Source organism: Melanaphis sacchari, unplaced genomic scaffold, assembly GCF_002803265.2.
Source record: "Melanaphis sacchari strain LSU unplaced genomic scaffold, SCAv2.0 Contig4_pilon_pilon, whole genome shotgun sequence".
NCBI classification, from domain to species: domain Eukaryota; kingdom Metazoa; phylum Arthropoda; class Insecta; order Hemiptera; family Aphididae; genus Melanaphis; species Melanaphis sacchari.
Window position 1 is genome coordinate 4,797,473 of NW_020271335.1, and position 17,681 is coordinate 4,815,153.

The window sequence follows — 17,681 nt, forward strand, 5'->3', positions numbered from 1 at the left end:
ATTGTAACATATTATTATTAATTAAGTTTAATACGTATATATTATTATTATATGTTAAACATGCATGTTATTTGAGCTGCCTATTCGCGTGCGGCGTATACTCAAAGGTCGCTAAACACTCGCAATTAATATTATATTATGTTTCCTTTTATGCTTGAATAAAAAAAATAATATTAATTGAATAGTTGCCCTAATTAGTAATTAGTATAAACGACTCGTAAAAAATTAAGTATACACCGCACGGTAAAGACTGACAATAATAATGCTTACACGACACGCCTTGGCTGAGAAGTTATAAAAAAAAAAAAAAACCCTTATCACTTTGTCATATAATCCATTTTTTTTTTTTACAAATCCAATAATTTTCAACATATAATATTTTTATTCATTATGTCATGTATTATAGTATTACACCCCAAAATCATTAACTAATCGCGTACAAACAAATTCAAACCATTTTATTGCAAAAACAAGCTAATTACCGTATCATAATAAATTTAATATTTATACTGTCAATTTATATGACAATTTAACGAGTATGTATAATACATGGTTGTTCTTTATCTGTGATAGATAATTTTGGCAATATGAAAACGATTATTTATTATTCTCTGAATAAAATTTAATACATTCAAACAAAGGTAACAAAATTATTAAAAATATTTTAACAATTTTTTTAACAAATTAATAATCAATTTTTTTTTTTTAATTAATTGATAATTTAACAGTTATTATTATTTTGTTCAATTATCAAACTATTATATCCAGTTTAAAATAAAGACTAAAATATATTATCATAATCAGTCTACAAGAACCGCAAGTGCGTTTTATTAATCTCGTTTACATGAATTTTTATTTGCAAGTGCATTGACCAAGTGTAGTAGGTGTATCTATGTAATATAATGAAACATAGAAAAATAATTAGATATTTTAATTTTCTGTGTAATTGTGTAGTCCATAAAAATATTAAATACTTAATAACGTAAAAAATATAACTTCAAAGCCAAAGGTATCGTAATATCAACTATAATATATTGCATCATATTATAAGAGGAAGAGGTTTGTTATAAATCCTGTTATTGTTTCGGGCCAATATCTTTATTGCTTACAACTTACAACACATACAGATAAGCTATTCCAAAGCAATTGATCTTATTAAATTCTAGTCAAATTATTATTAAGTATTTTAACTATATTATATAAAATTGAATAAAATACAATATTATTATATTATTAGTCAATATTTTAGTGTTTAATAGTAGATAGATCCGATAACAATATCGTTATTATTATATAATTTTATGATATAAACTTCTAGGAGATTATAAATATAATAATAATTATTATTATTACATTATATACGTGTGTGTAATTATATTATAATGTCTATAAAAATTATGTTCTTTTTTTTTTTGTTGAAAAAATATATATTAAAAAAATTAAAAAAAATAATTTTAATAACTTTAACAAAAACGTGTTCTTTTTCGTATTTATTACATTACTTTTCACATACCTACCTGGCTTACTATTGACGTACCTCGTCTAGAATCTATAAACATATCTTTTTTAAATTAAAATATTTATTAACTCAAAATTATTTAACGTTTTGTGTACGATTATTTTAAGTAATTTTAAATCATTACACAACAATATTTTTGAAAAAAGTTTATTTACTATCTTTGTTTTTTTTTTAATTAACAGTATTCATTTTTAAATTAATATTTCTAAAAAGAAAAACTTACTGAGTAGATCTAATTTAAATCGAGTAGTTTATTAGTTATGACTTATAACTTATAAGTATTTTAAGGTTTTGATAAATAAATAACAGCCACTCCATTCCACTCATCAAAACCTTTAACAGGTGCTTGTAACTAATTTATTAGGTACTCGATTTTTGTGTATTAAATGTATTTGAAAAATATTTTGCTTTGAAACATAAAATAAAAGATTTTAATAGTGTTTCAAAAAGTAAAAAAAAAAATCATAAAATTATAACAAAACATTTATAATTTTTTCAATAATTTTGTTCTGCGTATTAATGACTCCAAATTATACATATATAAAAAAAAAAACAATATTCCTAAAAATATTGATGAAACGTATTTTATTTATCTTTAAAAGAGACTATATAATACTATTTATACATAATATAATATGTTTTATAATTCATGTGTACGGTTAAGTTAAGTCTTGTGACGTTCTGTGAACTACTCAAAACGTCCGTACACGACAATCGATATTATTATTATCGTTGTATTGTTTTGAATGAAAACAGGCGTGAGAACCGTATAATATTATATTTATTTTCTTCATAAATCTATACTCGTACATAGTATTGAACTACACAAATAACGGCACTGTTCGTCGTCGGTGAGACTCCTATTCTATCGCAAAGCATACTCAGATTGGTATACAAATAATAATATCTCTCTCAGATATTATTGACTATTGTTAATACAATATTATAATTTATAATCACTGCTTAGGACTTTATGTATAAATTATAAATTTATATGCATAAATATTTCCTTTTGGCTAAAGTGAATTTTATTACAGAAATTTCATTCGATACGGGTTTCTATTGTACAATGTCTAGTTTTCAAATATCTACAACTATAAACGTAGATGTTTACATATTTTGGTTTTTTATTGTGAATATATGAATTTTTGTTGTAAATACTTTTTGATTTTTATTAAATATAATACTTCATAACTTTTTTAATTTTTCAAATAATTTTTGAGAAAAATCAAATTTTTGAATAAAATAGAAAGCCAATATATTTTATTTTCTTAACGTGATAATGTGATATTAAACTAATATTCAACATTCTTAGTAATATTTTGATATAATAGATAGATCTAATAGGACTATATACATTTCTCCCTCTATATTCCATATCTAAATACCACTATCCACTATCTTAAATTTAATTAAAAATTAATGAATGCAAAATTAGTCACATCCAACTATTCAAGTTAATGATAACTATAATACACTCTGTCAATCACTGTAAACTCACCACGTAGTCTTTTCCTTGCATTTTCCATAAAATATTTCCAGATAAAATTTATACCTTGAATAATACAATAAACTCCATGTTATGACAATTTTATAATAAATACAACCATGAAATATTTTTTTTTTCAACAACCGCAATATTCCATTAGCATACAACCCACCGCCACTGTATTCATACTTTATGCACCATAGTATACACTTTTTAGGTACTACATCACTACACCCTAACATATATAGGTACTTATTATATACTCTAATTCACAAAACATGCTCATCTTTTTCTTCTTCTTTAATTATACATTTATTAAACTCTGATTTTTGGAATGTTTTAATGTTTTATTCACTAAAGACCATATATTCAAATTCTTGAGATTTTGTACTTTTTAAAAGATATTCTTTGGAGATACAAACTTCTGTTCTGTAAATGAGAACTCCCCTTTTTTACTGTAAATTATTAAGCAGATAAATTTCCTTTAAATGTTGACGTATCAAAAATCTAAATTTAAACTAGTGTTTTTCGAGTTTTTAACTTTATTTATTTATAAGGATTAATCGGTCCAAATAATAGGTTTAAACAATGTAGGGGCTATGGTAATATTTAACTTAAAGTATCTAATTAATATTAACCTATCAACAGTTATAACTTGTTAAAATTACCCATGTTGTGTAATAAATAAATACTAGACACAAAACATTTATTTTAGATTTTTGTAATACCATTTTTAAAGGCTTCTTCCTTAATATAAATATTTGAATAACTACAACACTGCTCATTACAATTTTCATTATGTAGATACAAAATGTTCATAAAAAAATATTCAACTAAACAATTTTCAGTAAAAATGGTGGCACTCCTTTCAAAAACAGAAGTTTGTACTCACAGTTTGAGAATACTCATTAAGTAGGTAATACAATAATCTCAAGAATTTAAAAATAATCTTATATTTATAATTATGGTCTTTAGGTGCATTAAAAAATTCTAAAAATTACAATTTTATCACATATATTGCCATAGAAAAATATAGGGATGAGCAAGCTTAGTGATTCACCATATATTACACACATAGAATTATGACACGCGTATCGTGTAAATGTAATATTATTATTCTTTGTGTTAAAAACGCACAGAGTTCGAGTGCCACGGCGTGCCCAAGCATTCATGTCGCGCCCCCGTATATACGTGATTTTGCGTGTGAACACCTTTACCATTGAATAATATATTATATTATAAAAAAATAATCTTTATCAGACGACCGTTGCACAATAATTTGTTATCTTCACACTCTTATCTCCATGTGTATAATATGTAATTCGTTTAGCATAATATTATAACAATAATAATAATATTTTGTGTCACACGGTCCTGGCGGTATAATATTATTATTATTATTATTATTATTATAATGATTTCAATCCTGCAGCATACTACCGACCTTAGATTGCGTACTACACCATATAATGAATATGCGTGTATTAAATAGTGGCACGTAATATGTGTAAATCGTAGTTTACGTCATTATTAAAAGGTGACCACATTTTTTCTTCTCGCTTTTGAGTTCGTTTGATGTACGCAGTATAACAATAATGTACTTGAAATCGATATCGAACATAAATAATAATAGCATTACGCACGTACATACTGGTTGGAAATTTTTTTTTTTTGGAAGGGAGGGTTGGAGGGCGTATAGTGATGGAGTTATATTTCAGCACCTTGCAGAGCTTTTCTTTAATTTTCTGTCTTAATATTTAATTTAATAAAACCAGTGTAGTAGGTATATGTGTTATTTTATTTGTGTACACGTAGATTTTCTAAAAACCTAGAAATAAGAACATTACTTCTCTAAGATAAATAAATTTTAAATTATTTTTTTAATGTTTCATATAAATAAATAGTACACATTTGAATTAATCACCATAGTCTGTAACACCTATTGAAGTGAAAATAATGCTGTTTTTTAAATAAAAATGATAAATGAAAAAAAAATGTTCTCTCTTCCTTAAAAACTGCTTTGATACATAAATATATAATGGTTCGACATTTTAGTTTTTTAAACAAAAGATTAGAAATTATTCAAAAGATTGTATTTTAGATTCAAACCTTAACATTTCATATTTAAACTCTCCGAACTTAAAAACGTATTTATGTCCACTGTGCTTTACTATATCGTATACAGTATGCATAACACATAATATACGTCTATACTCGGGATGTACGAATGCAATTTGGTCCCGTGCACGGATTATAAATATTTATAATATTATGTGAAGGTAACAGTGAAAACAGCGGGCGTTTCTTCACCGGACACAAACACATACCTATATGCGTAGTAAGTAGGCGCACCTCGGTATTGTGCTTATCACGTTAATCAATTATAGAACGCAGATAAAGAAAGATCTTTCGCAGATACGACGCATATAGCGTTTTATTATACATGTATTTATATGTATGTGCACAGGAGAGGAGCACCGCCCGTGCGTAGAGGTGCACAGAATAGGTACTGTACTATAATGAAATAATGAGCGTAAAATATGAAATATATAATAATAAGAATATATAATATAGCGCTGCTGTCAAACGACGAAACGAGATAATTCCTCTATAATTTTCGCCCGAGACCGGAGATGAGGGACCGCGGAGAACTGCTGCCGACCGACGCCGCCGCCGTTGAACCTTTATATTGTATATTATTTAAATCCTCGCGGCGGCGGCGGCGTCTCGTCTTCTGCGGCGCGCAAGTACACCCGAAGTAGGTACCTACATATTATTATCATTATTATTATTATTATTATTATATCGCAGTATCTCGATTGTCGACAACAATGTGCGATTGTAGTTGTTATTTTCATTGTGTAAAATGACTTGACAGTATTCGGACGCGTAATATATTTCGTACGCGCCGCGCACCGTAAATAAATAATATACATTATATATACGTATACCTCCGCGACCTACCTATAAAATACGACTCGAGACGCGACCCGTCATCATTAGGCCACTATTATTATTATTATTATTATTATTATTATTATTATTATTTTATTGTACCGGCGCGCGTAACGTGTAATAATATAATAATAATAATAATATATCGTTATCTCGCCGAACGCCATCGGTCGTGTTGCCCGGGAGCCGCGTCCTCTTTTTCGACGACGAGTGACTAGAGTGTGAATTACGGGGCGCCGCCGACGTCACTAATTCTGCTGCTGCTGCTGCTGATGCAGATGCGATCGGTTTTCGAAAATTACACGACGCCGTCGCGTTTAGTCGGCATTTAGATGATTTTTTTTTCTATACTCCACAGTTCCTCCACGCCCCACCACGCCCCAACGAACCGTTTTTTTATTATCGTATCTCCAACGTCGATCGTCAGTCCGCAAAAGGGGAAGTTCGGCTGTCGCCGGCGGCTCGTACCCGTACAGGCTATACGTCATTATAATATAGGACGTCTTTTCATTCCACCGCCACACGCACACGATTTGTAGATACTATATAATATTATGTACCTACATATATTATGTTATTATATTCGCGATTGTGTTTTACCTGCATTACCGAACACGATGTTATGATATGATAATAAATTACGTCGTCGCGGCCGTATTTTAATGTCGTCCAGTACGTCTTGTACATTATAATACAATATTTTATAGCTTTGAATCAAAATCACGCCTGTTCAAAACATTTTTTTCTGTTTCAAAAATCTACGGACGAGTCACCTTGTCGTGTATACGTTTCTCGAACTTGAAAACCATGATTAGATTGTTGAAGTTTAGTTTATATTTAGTAATATTATAAATTATAATGTATTTCAAAGACTTAAAAACCCGCTTAGATACAATTTTATTAATAAGCATGCTTGTTATAAAGCATCGTAATGTGTATGAGTCGAGAAGATTGATAAACATCTGAAAACAAATTATTTTTATGAAACCAGTATCTGCTGAGAGCATTATATTATTATTAATATAATTGATAATTGATATGTAGATATAATATACAGACAATATTTAACACTGAAGTTGTGTTAATAGTAAATAGCAATAAATATACATTTTCAATTTTATTTTTTTTATCTATTTCCATAATCATAATTTTTTTTTTTTTCAAAAAATATATCGTGTAAATGTATAATACTCATAGCTCTATTTATAATTACGAACATGATTTTCACGAGAATACGACATTAATTAAGAACTTAAATTATAAAATATAATACTATACTAACCAATCAACCAATTAAATATGAGTGTTAAATATAAAAACTATATTTAATTAATAACAATCGTAATTATGTCTACATAATTTATAATAATTAACAACATCTCGTCTAGATTTTTGTCAAAGTAAAGTAAAACTAACCAGTTCTATAAATGAAAATATTATGTATGTTGAAATATTTAAATACACGAGTAAACCATAAAAAACATTTGTATACATTAAATTATTGTTCTCATGCATAAAGTGTAGGTACTAATTAATAATAGTTATAAATTACAGTTATTTTTCTTGAATTTATCTATTCGCTTATTACATTATAATATTACAATGTATATTAATGGCTCCATTCAATGTCTTCTATAATTTCATCATCTTTATCTTAATAAATTTCGTTAAAGTCATGAGTAACTTTAAAATTTAATTTAAAGCAGGTATTATATATTTGTATAAAATATCTAATTTTTTTAAGTGAATAATGATTATTTTAAAATTTCAATAAGTATTTTACATGCTCAATAATAAATTGCTTAAGCATTAGACATCTTACAAACACAAATGATTGATAATAAATTAAAAAACCAAAAAATAATAAAATAAATTCTGTTGTATGTAAGTGAAGAGATAAATGATATGCGGATGTTACGTATTTTAAAAAATTATTTACTAAAAAGCAGATGGTAATTTTTTTTATTATTAAAAATAATATATGAACAATCAGACTATTTTTATTATTACCTAAACAAATAAAAAATAAAATTACGCGTACATATCATGAATATTAATATTATATAACTATCAATTCATTTTAAATTATATTTAAGTTATAAATAAATTAAACATAAAATGAAAACCTCTGTTACGCAAAAACCGTATATATGATCCACCAGTAAGTTATTCTTATTTATATACCACAAACGTCGTATATATAGACTGTAAATAAAATATAAATGAAATATATTTAGCAAATAATATATCGTATGATCTGTGATCTACGTCTTGATCAGATATACTGTTTGGCATCCAAAATATTAAAATTATACTTTGCAAGATAAGAAAATAAAATCCAAAATTACAGATAAATATAATATATATACCTATTACATTATTACATCAATCAATTCTGATAAATGTAAGAAACATAATACCTATATCATTTTCAAGAAGTCCCTTATTACTGTCAAAAACAATATTTATACTGGTTGACGTGCGCAATAGTATGTACTATGATGAATTGATGTACCATAATCCATAACACAACGTAAGCTATAAATTATTCGTACAAAAATGCATCTAAATCAAAATTGTTTGTCACTTGTGCGCACAATATTGCCGGACACGTTTGTCACATCCTCCTCCCTCAAAAAAAAAGAAAAAAAAACAAACGAAGAACCCTCCAAACTGTCGCGATTTGAAGGTAAAAAGTGTCTTCAATGTCTTGTTATTTCTATATCGTTGAGTGGTATACGCTCTCTGCATATACTGGAGCTAAAAAATAAATCTCTATGGTTGTTATTTTTTTTTTCTTTGAACTTTGGAATTAGCCAAAGTGATAGATGAGTATTTCCACAACTTTTAAACTACTATCAAGGACTTTTTTTTTACTAAATTTCAATTTAAACCATATAAGCACATAAATCATACTAAAATATTATTTTAAAAAATCGCATTTTTAACTGTAACAACATGGTTACACCTTTTCATCTTTGACATTATTTTTACTTTTCTTCAAAATAATAGTTAATATTCATGATTCAAAATAACAAAATACCAATTAATTGTGTAGGTACTACATAACTATAGTCTAGAGTAATATACTATATATTTAGTTCTTATACATTACTATAAGATAATCATCATTAAAAAAAAAAATCTAAAAAAACGTTTAAGTTCAAAACGTTTTTGAGAATAATTAAATTACAAAATATTTTAAGTCACTGTAAAACATTTTTTGAGAACAAAATATTTAGCTCTGTGCCATTTTGCCCCATCTAAATTTTAAATACACATATTAACAATTAATTGCTCATTTATAATTTGAATAATAAACCTACATCAAAGTTATCAAAATAATCTACTTGGGAATATAAAATTAAAAACATGTGCTACCATCAAATGAGTAAAAACGTATATCAATTAATATAATAATAACGATAAAAATTAATAAAAATATATAACTTTTTTTTTTTTTTTGTGAATGTTATTTTATAGTGACTTCAAATTATGTAAAAATAATATCTATATTATTATAAAGTAATAAAAATAAATCACAGTAATAACAATTAATAAGTTATCATAAATAATGAAACTTATGATTAGGTAGTTATTATTGCTAATAAAATGTCATCTACATTATAGTAAATAGTCATAATAGTTATTGAACAATAAACATACTAATATTAAATAATTAAAATAAAACGATACCGAAGGTATATGGATTTCTCATTTATATATATATTATATATATATATATAAATATAATATGTGTATTGTATGTGTGTATATTATAAAATACGGATAGATGAGGACATTAGATAGCGCCGCAACGGCTGTCGGGATGCGATGGCGCTTTTGTCTACTCCTCCAATACATTGTAATCTGTTGTTTAATTGGAAGAAATTCCGATTGTCACGAGGACAGATCACCAGTATCGATTACCACGTGTTTTCGGTGGTTTTTTCCTGTATACTCTTCGTTTTCGTTTTTGAGTTATTTATTTATTTACTTTTTTTTACCAATATCGTTCCACGCATGTATATTATATTATATATATATATATATATATATATATATATTATGTTTTATCTGTTCAAAAGAGTTTATCATCGACTAACGTCTACGGTTATAAATTTGTTTATTTTCGTACTTTATCGATCGACGCAGTTGCTCCGTCGGCCGAGAAGAAAAATAAACGGTAACAATCTCGTTTGTTTGTCTGCGACCACATTAATTCATCCTAAGTAATATAATAATGTAATAATATTGTAATATACACCCATTTCCCGTGGGAACCCGAAGTATTTTATTTGACTACTACACACGTGTCTCCTCTTCTTATATAATAGATTTTACGGAAGGTAGTATTATTTAATTTATTATTATTATTTTTTTTTTTTGATTTCTCTATAAACATTATAACTCTATAACCTGTAGCTGAATTTTCGTTGAACCGTATTTATTGTATAGGTAATAAAATATAATACCACTAATTATTAGTTTCTTTTACAATTTTATCAAACAGATTAATTTGTTTCATAAAAATTAACATTTTGATTATATAATAAGGATCTGGCTCAAGTGATACATTTAAGTATCCTAAGTCGAATTACCTAACGACGAGAATTGCAGATATGGCATTCAGTTAAAATGTGTTGTATTAAATGTCATATTTAGAGCAAGGACTTTCATGCATTCGCATATTTTTTCTGGTTTACTTTTTCGTATGCAAAGTAAGAACACAATACATTTCACAACGTTTGTGATTAAAATCTTAAAGTTTTTAGTGCACATGTTTGCATATTTTAACATTTTTGGGTTTAAAGGACATATTTTTTTAATTATAAGAGCATATTTTTAGTTTGTAGTGCATATTTTGAAGGTTTTTCGAAAATTATGTTTTTCAGTGAATATTTTTCATGGTTAAGGACAAAAATTATTAAATTTAACTGTTTCTATATTCTCATTAATACGAAAGAAACTCATTTTATCATAGTTGTAAATTAGATTACAATAAAGTGATATCAAATTCAGTTAAAACTTATAGAGAGATAATATAAAATTATCAAAATTAAATATTTAAAGAAAAAATATAATTTTTAGAGCTATAAATTTTAGTGCATTAATTTTTTGGAGGGCATATTTAACTGCATATTTTAAATTTGTTGATGCATAAGTGCATATTTTTAAATGCATATTTGATGATTTTTTAGTGCATCAAAGTTCTTGCTCTAGTTATATTATGCATGACAAAACCCATGTTATTCCATATATATATATAGCAAGGCTAAACAATCAACTTAACAGAATTTACATACATATCACTGTATTGGTTCGGTTGCTATACGAAAATTTAAAATCATTTTACAAATGTTATTAAATTTATGCATTCAAAATATACTTTTTTACTGTTGCAATAAAAACAAGTAAACGCTTAACCATAATTACTACAACTCCAACTTTTGAGTTAACCTATTTTTATAAAAATGTTTAAGTACAACGAACATCTATAAAAATATGTATTTTAAATTTTGTGGTGTTTTTGAAAACGAGTACAAATAATGCACCTATTGTTTTTAATTAAAATTATTAATTTATATAATTTTTAGTTTTTTTTTAATTTGAATTACGAAACTGGGTAAAAATAAATTTTATATTACTTCTACTTGTGGACCCATATTGCTTATTTTATACTTATACAAATTACAGCTTTTTTGTCTCCTTTGGTATTAACCACATTAGTTCACAAGAAAAAGTGAATAGTCTAGGCAACAATACAATTAACATATTTTTTTAAACAAAGAATATAGCCAGTTAATTTTCATATATCTACGATTTCTTACCTTCGTATCACTTAGGTTAGAAAACTTAAGATTAAGATCTATACTTAATGGTTATAGCTCAAGTTAAATTTTTTTCTACTGGATGAATAATTGATATAATATGTAATCATTTGTATTTTATACACATAACATATATATAAAAAGTACAAATATGCTTACACATATTATTACAATTATTTTATTAATTTATTTTTGTATCATATTATTGGTAACTGGGAGAGGATAACAATATGTTATAACATCTAATGATCTAAAAAATTCTAAACGAACCATTAACAAAGATTTAAAAAAATAATTTATTCAACCTAATTTTACTGACACTTTACAAATACGTGCAGCTGAGTTTGGGTCAAAGACATAAGATTCAAAATAAATTTGTTCGAAACAAGTCAAGACGTAAATTAATTAATTATATATTTGATGTACATATTATCTACCTGCACACGCAATATCTATATCCAACCAACGCAGAAGCTTTTTAACAAAAAACTAAAAACACGAATCTTATTATCTTATTAAAAATTAATTACCAGCAATACATTTTTATTCCGGATGTACGTTATTTACATTCTATATTCTTTCCTGTTTGTTTTTTTTTTCCAGTAAACCTCTATTTAATATTTCATATTCCCATCATAATAGCTGACAATAACCCATTTAATACTATACAAATTATATTAAACACTCAATTAAAACATAAAGTTTTTTTAATTTAAAACAATATGTTTTTGAATTTATTATTAGTCTTATATACTGATATATAACTATAAACTATTTTATTTCAAAAAATAAAACTTTTCGCTACGAAGACACAACATGTATAAAAATAAATTATGACGACAAATTACTTTAATTGAGGTAAAAAATTAATTGGCTTAACTATATTTGTACACAAGACGTTTTTGCATGTAAAAATTGTCAGTAAACAACACACATTTTAAGAAGTAGTTTTTAAGTTATTAAACTTTGTTATCGAAAAACAATAAGTCCGCGATAATAATTTCAGAAGATTTGGGTGATAGTTTTTTAAAAATTATAGTAATTAATAATGATTTAAGCTAGAACATTTCAGTGAAAATCATTACGGTGAATGTTTTTCGGAACGTATATCGATCGCGCCAAAATGAAATTTTTACCTATAAGAAATTTATCGATTGCGCTTCATATCAACTCCACCAAACTTTTTTATTTATTGATTCCACTGGCTAACAATCCACTAAATATTTGTAAATTATTTACTTTAATAATAGCAAAATATAAAATACTTACATTTACATTTATATTAATATTTTATTACATGTAGGTACATTGCTACTTTATACTTGTGTTATATTTTTCATTGTGAACGACAATAAATTAATTTTTGAAATGTTTTTATTTAATGTAATCTGTACTGTTAATTAAAAAATAAACTTTATATAAATAACATAAACAATAAAATTTGTCGGTAGAATCAATATAAACGAATATCGGGCGGAATCATTGTATACAAAAAATATCAGGCGGAATCGATGTCCAGCAGAATCGATAAAACCCTCTTTTTAGGTGAAAAAATACATTAATGAACATTTCAGCGATCAAATTAAAATTTATATTTATATTATTTAGTTTTTAAAATACTTTTAAGTTATATCAATTTCCAAATTTATTATGTGTTAAAATTAAACATTGTATGCATTTTTAGGAATAAAATAATTAAAAAATGTCAGTAATTTTGATAAATTTCAAAAATATATTATCTTAATATTAACGCATTTAAAAAAAAAAATTGTGAATATGCATTTATAATATTTTTTAATTAGACTGTGAACAATTTTTAAGAAACGTTTCACGCTTTTTTATTCATTAACAAAAATTATATCGTTCATAAAAAATGTCAACGACTTATCTATGTATATTACAAAAAAAAAAAACAAATATATTTTAATAATAACATATCTAATAAATTTTAATATTGATATATTTTTTTTACATTTCAAATCAATATTTATTTATTTTTTATAATAAAAAACAAAACTGATTTTATAAAAAAGCGGTATTACCTAAAAGTTCTTCTAAGAATTTTTACTTTCGACTGACCCCCTAAATGTTCAACTAATTGGATCGATTTTCTACCATAAAACACCCTCAGAGCTTAAAATTAAAGCGTTTTTACATTTTATTGTTCAAAAAACACATGTTATTTTAAAACCAATATATTCATCGCTCCTTTAAGTCTAAGGGTTTATAAAAAAATTTCAAGGGTCATATAAATATAATATCTAATTTTTATATTGTTACTATTTTATGATATTTTATTACAGTATTAAGAAATAAGAATTATAAATATTGCCCTTATTATATCTTTAAACTTTTAGTTCTTTTGTATGTGTGTACTGAACTCCTCCTAAATGGTCTGATTTTAATAAACATTTTTGTGTGTTCAGTTAAGTCTCTGGATGGTTTGGATTAAAAATTTGACCCATTAGGTAGTGCTAGAATCGAGTTTTAGAAATATTGACAAAGATATGAGTAAGTATATCTTACATAATAACAATCTTAAATGACAATGATTTCGGAAACTACTTATCTGAACGTCATACAGTTTTTTTTTATATTAAAGAGTACACTACGGAGCCAATTTCATGCATAGTTTTATAGACCGACTCTAGTCTATGAAAAATCAAGCGATAAAATATGAATAAATTAGTAACGCTATCTGTCCATAAAAATAAAATTTTAATTTAATACAAAAAAAAATGGTAAAATTTTTTCTCCAACTAAATTTAAATTAATACAGATAGAAAAATTCTCAATATTGTGTCACCTTAATAATTATTCAGTTGATTTTAAAATGATTTTAAAAATCTATTAAAAAGATTAACAATTTACCAATGAACTTATAAGGAAGAAAAAGGTAATAAGCTCATTTCCGATTCTATAAGCTAGTTTTAATAATCAAGTTATTAATTTTTGAAATAATCGGCAAATAAGCACATAAAGGTATAAAAAATAACACCATATTGTCTGTAAAAGATGAGTATAGATAACAATTTGAACAAAGTTAGGTTTAATATACGAAACAAAGTAGATACACGGAGATAAATGTTATTGTTGCTTCCGTATTTGCTCAAAACAATTTATACATAAACAAATTATCTAATCATAAAAATGAATAATATGATAAATAAAAAAATATCAGAATATTGATAAAAACTTTAAAGTATGAATATTTAAAAAAAAAAATTTATTTTGATGCTGGCCATTCCTAAGCAAAATTTTTTTTTCAAAAAATGCTGGTTTTCAATGACCAAATAGTTTTTAATTGGATATGGGTCTAACAAAACGTTCAAAAAAATAATATATAATAAAAAGTTTGCATCTCTATAGGCTCTATAGGACATTACTCAAATGATTTACAAAATCTCATTAATTTAAATTATAGTCAATAGGTAAACTTAAAAAATCAAAATATCAATAATTTTAAAAAATTTATATAAAAAAAAAAAAAAAAATTAGAGCGAATATTCTTCCTATTTATTATACTCAAAATGTATTTCAAAATTGTTTATTTATTTATTATTTTTATGCTTGAAGAAAGGTTCAATTAAAAGGGATTTTATTCTACATTGACTTTATAACTATGATTATGTATTATACATAACTATAAGTATATATTATGTGGATATTAACATATTTTAACTTTTATCATGCATATGTCTATATATGATTTTACATGGCTTTATAACAACTAAGACATTAGTCATTATTCAATCTTCTTAGTCATTATCTGGATACTTTTACCAATAATATGATCAACCTTAACTTTTCTGTTGTGGCTCATGAATGTATGTAAATGACAATAGTTTTCAAATGGAAACGACAATTTATTCTATTGTTTGATTCAATAGTATTTTTATTTAAAACTATTATTTACTAATTAATTTTATAAATCTTGGGTCATTTTCGTTTCAGGATTCTTTAAAGATTATCAAGAATTAAGTTTATTTATAAGTCATGTATTGAGAAAAAGCAAGAGTGTGACTGTCAAACATGAATACAATTTTTCTCCTATTGAAATTGTTAGCTCTTACTGAACAACTTATAGATGCAAATCAAGATATGAAGAGTGTAATTAATTACATAATATCACAGAAAGTTTGTTATTTTCTTAGAATTATATTTTGAAGTGTTTTTTTTTTTTTTTTTCGAGGTTTTAGTAATTTATTTCAATTGGAAACTATAGGTTTAGATTGATTGTATGATTGTAGAATAGATTTATACATAAATAATTTTATGTTTAAGTTAACCCAATGTGTTTATCATTAAAAGTAATATTTTTAAAGCCTATATATTATATATTATATGTTATATCATCATGTATATACTGTACTATTTTATCATTAAAATGATTAATTTATACAGTTTAATAATTAAATCCACATTATATTTATAATTGTTTATAATGTGAAAATAAGTTTAATCCATTTGGTTATTACACATATCTAATATACACGTGTATATATATATTATGTAGATTTGTAGGTACTGTATATTTTAGTTACAGCCAAATGTACATAAAATACATTGGAATATTATGTAAAAAAAATAACAGTTCATAATATACAGGGTTGCTTTCAATTGTATATCATACATGGTTTTGAAAATATTCATAATTATTTTTTATTTAACTTTATAAACATAATAGGTATATTTTAACTTTCTTCTATTATTTACGATCCTGGGTTTTAATTTTGATTGATCCATAAGAATATTTATCTTTTACATATGGAATTACATAAATTGAACTAGCAACGGTAAGTCCAATATTTATAATTATTTTATGTTTAAATAAGAATAACAGAGAAAGAATAATATAGTAGATATATTCTAAAAATATAGAAAATGTACCTATATCCCAATTATTATTATCATAAAACTATATAATTAAATGTGTTTATTAATATATAAATATTTTTTAAAAACTATTTAATAATAGCTTCAAGAAGTTAAAACTGTATATAAATAAAAATTTCCATATTTACTTAAGTAATGAAAATTTATTCACTTACAAAAAATCACCTTGTATAATACATCTGACAGATAACAACTATAATACCTACTGCTTATATTTTTTTTACAGAATAAACTAATTTAATACATAATAAATCAAATTTAAAAAGCAATTAACTTATGAGAATATTATGGTAATTTTAAGTTTAATGATAAAATACTTATCTTATATAATTATCTGGTCTGTTCAATTATTAATTATTAATTTACCTAAAAAATGTAATTGCATTTTACTTATTTATTAATAAAGTATTTTGTATTCAAATCTGAAATAATTAAAATTATTTTTATTTGAGTTTTTAATTTGATCATTAAATGTATTGCTTTACGTTAATACATACATATTAATATATTATTATATTTAATTAATATTCTAAAATATTGCTAGATTATACTTATTTCACCAAACAAAGATTTGTATATTTACTTAAATCATAGTATAAATTATTTTTAACTTGAAAAATCATAAACACTACTATTTTAAATGGAATACGTATAAAATATTATTTATTCTTATTTGTTACATTAATAACATTAGTATCAGTATATACATACAACTGATATAACCTAAAAGTGGTCAGGGTTAATCGTTCAAAAATCGTAACGAAGATCAACTAATGAAATAAAAACTGAAAAACTTGATATAATTTCAACTTTTTAATAGTTCTAGGATTTTTGGTAAATTATTTTTTCATTATGACATCTATATCATAATATTTTTTAAGGGATTTAAGTTCATCACATTTTTTTAAGTAGGTTACAATTACTCATTTTACAGGTTTTTCAAATTCAAACACACATATATTTTTACAATTAATAATTTTCTACATAATTC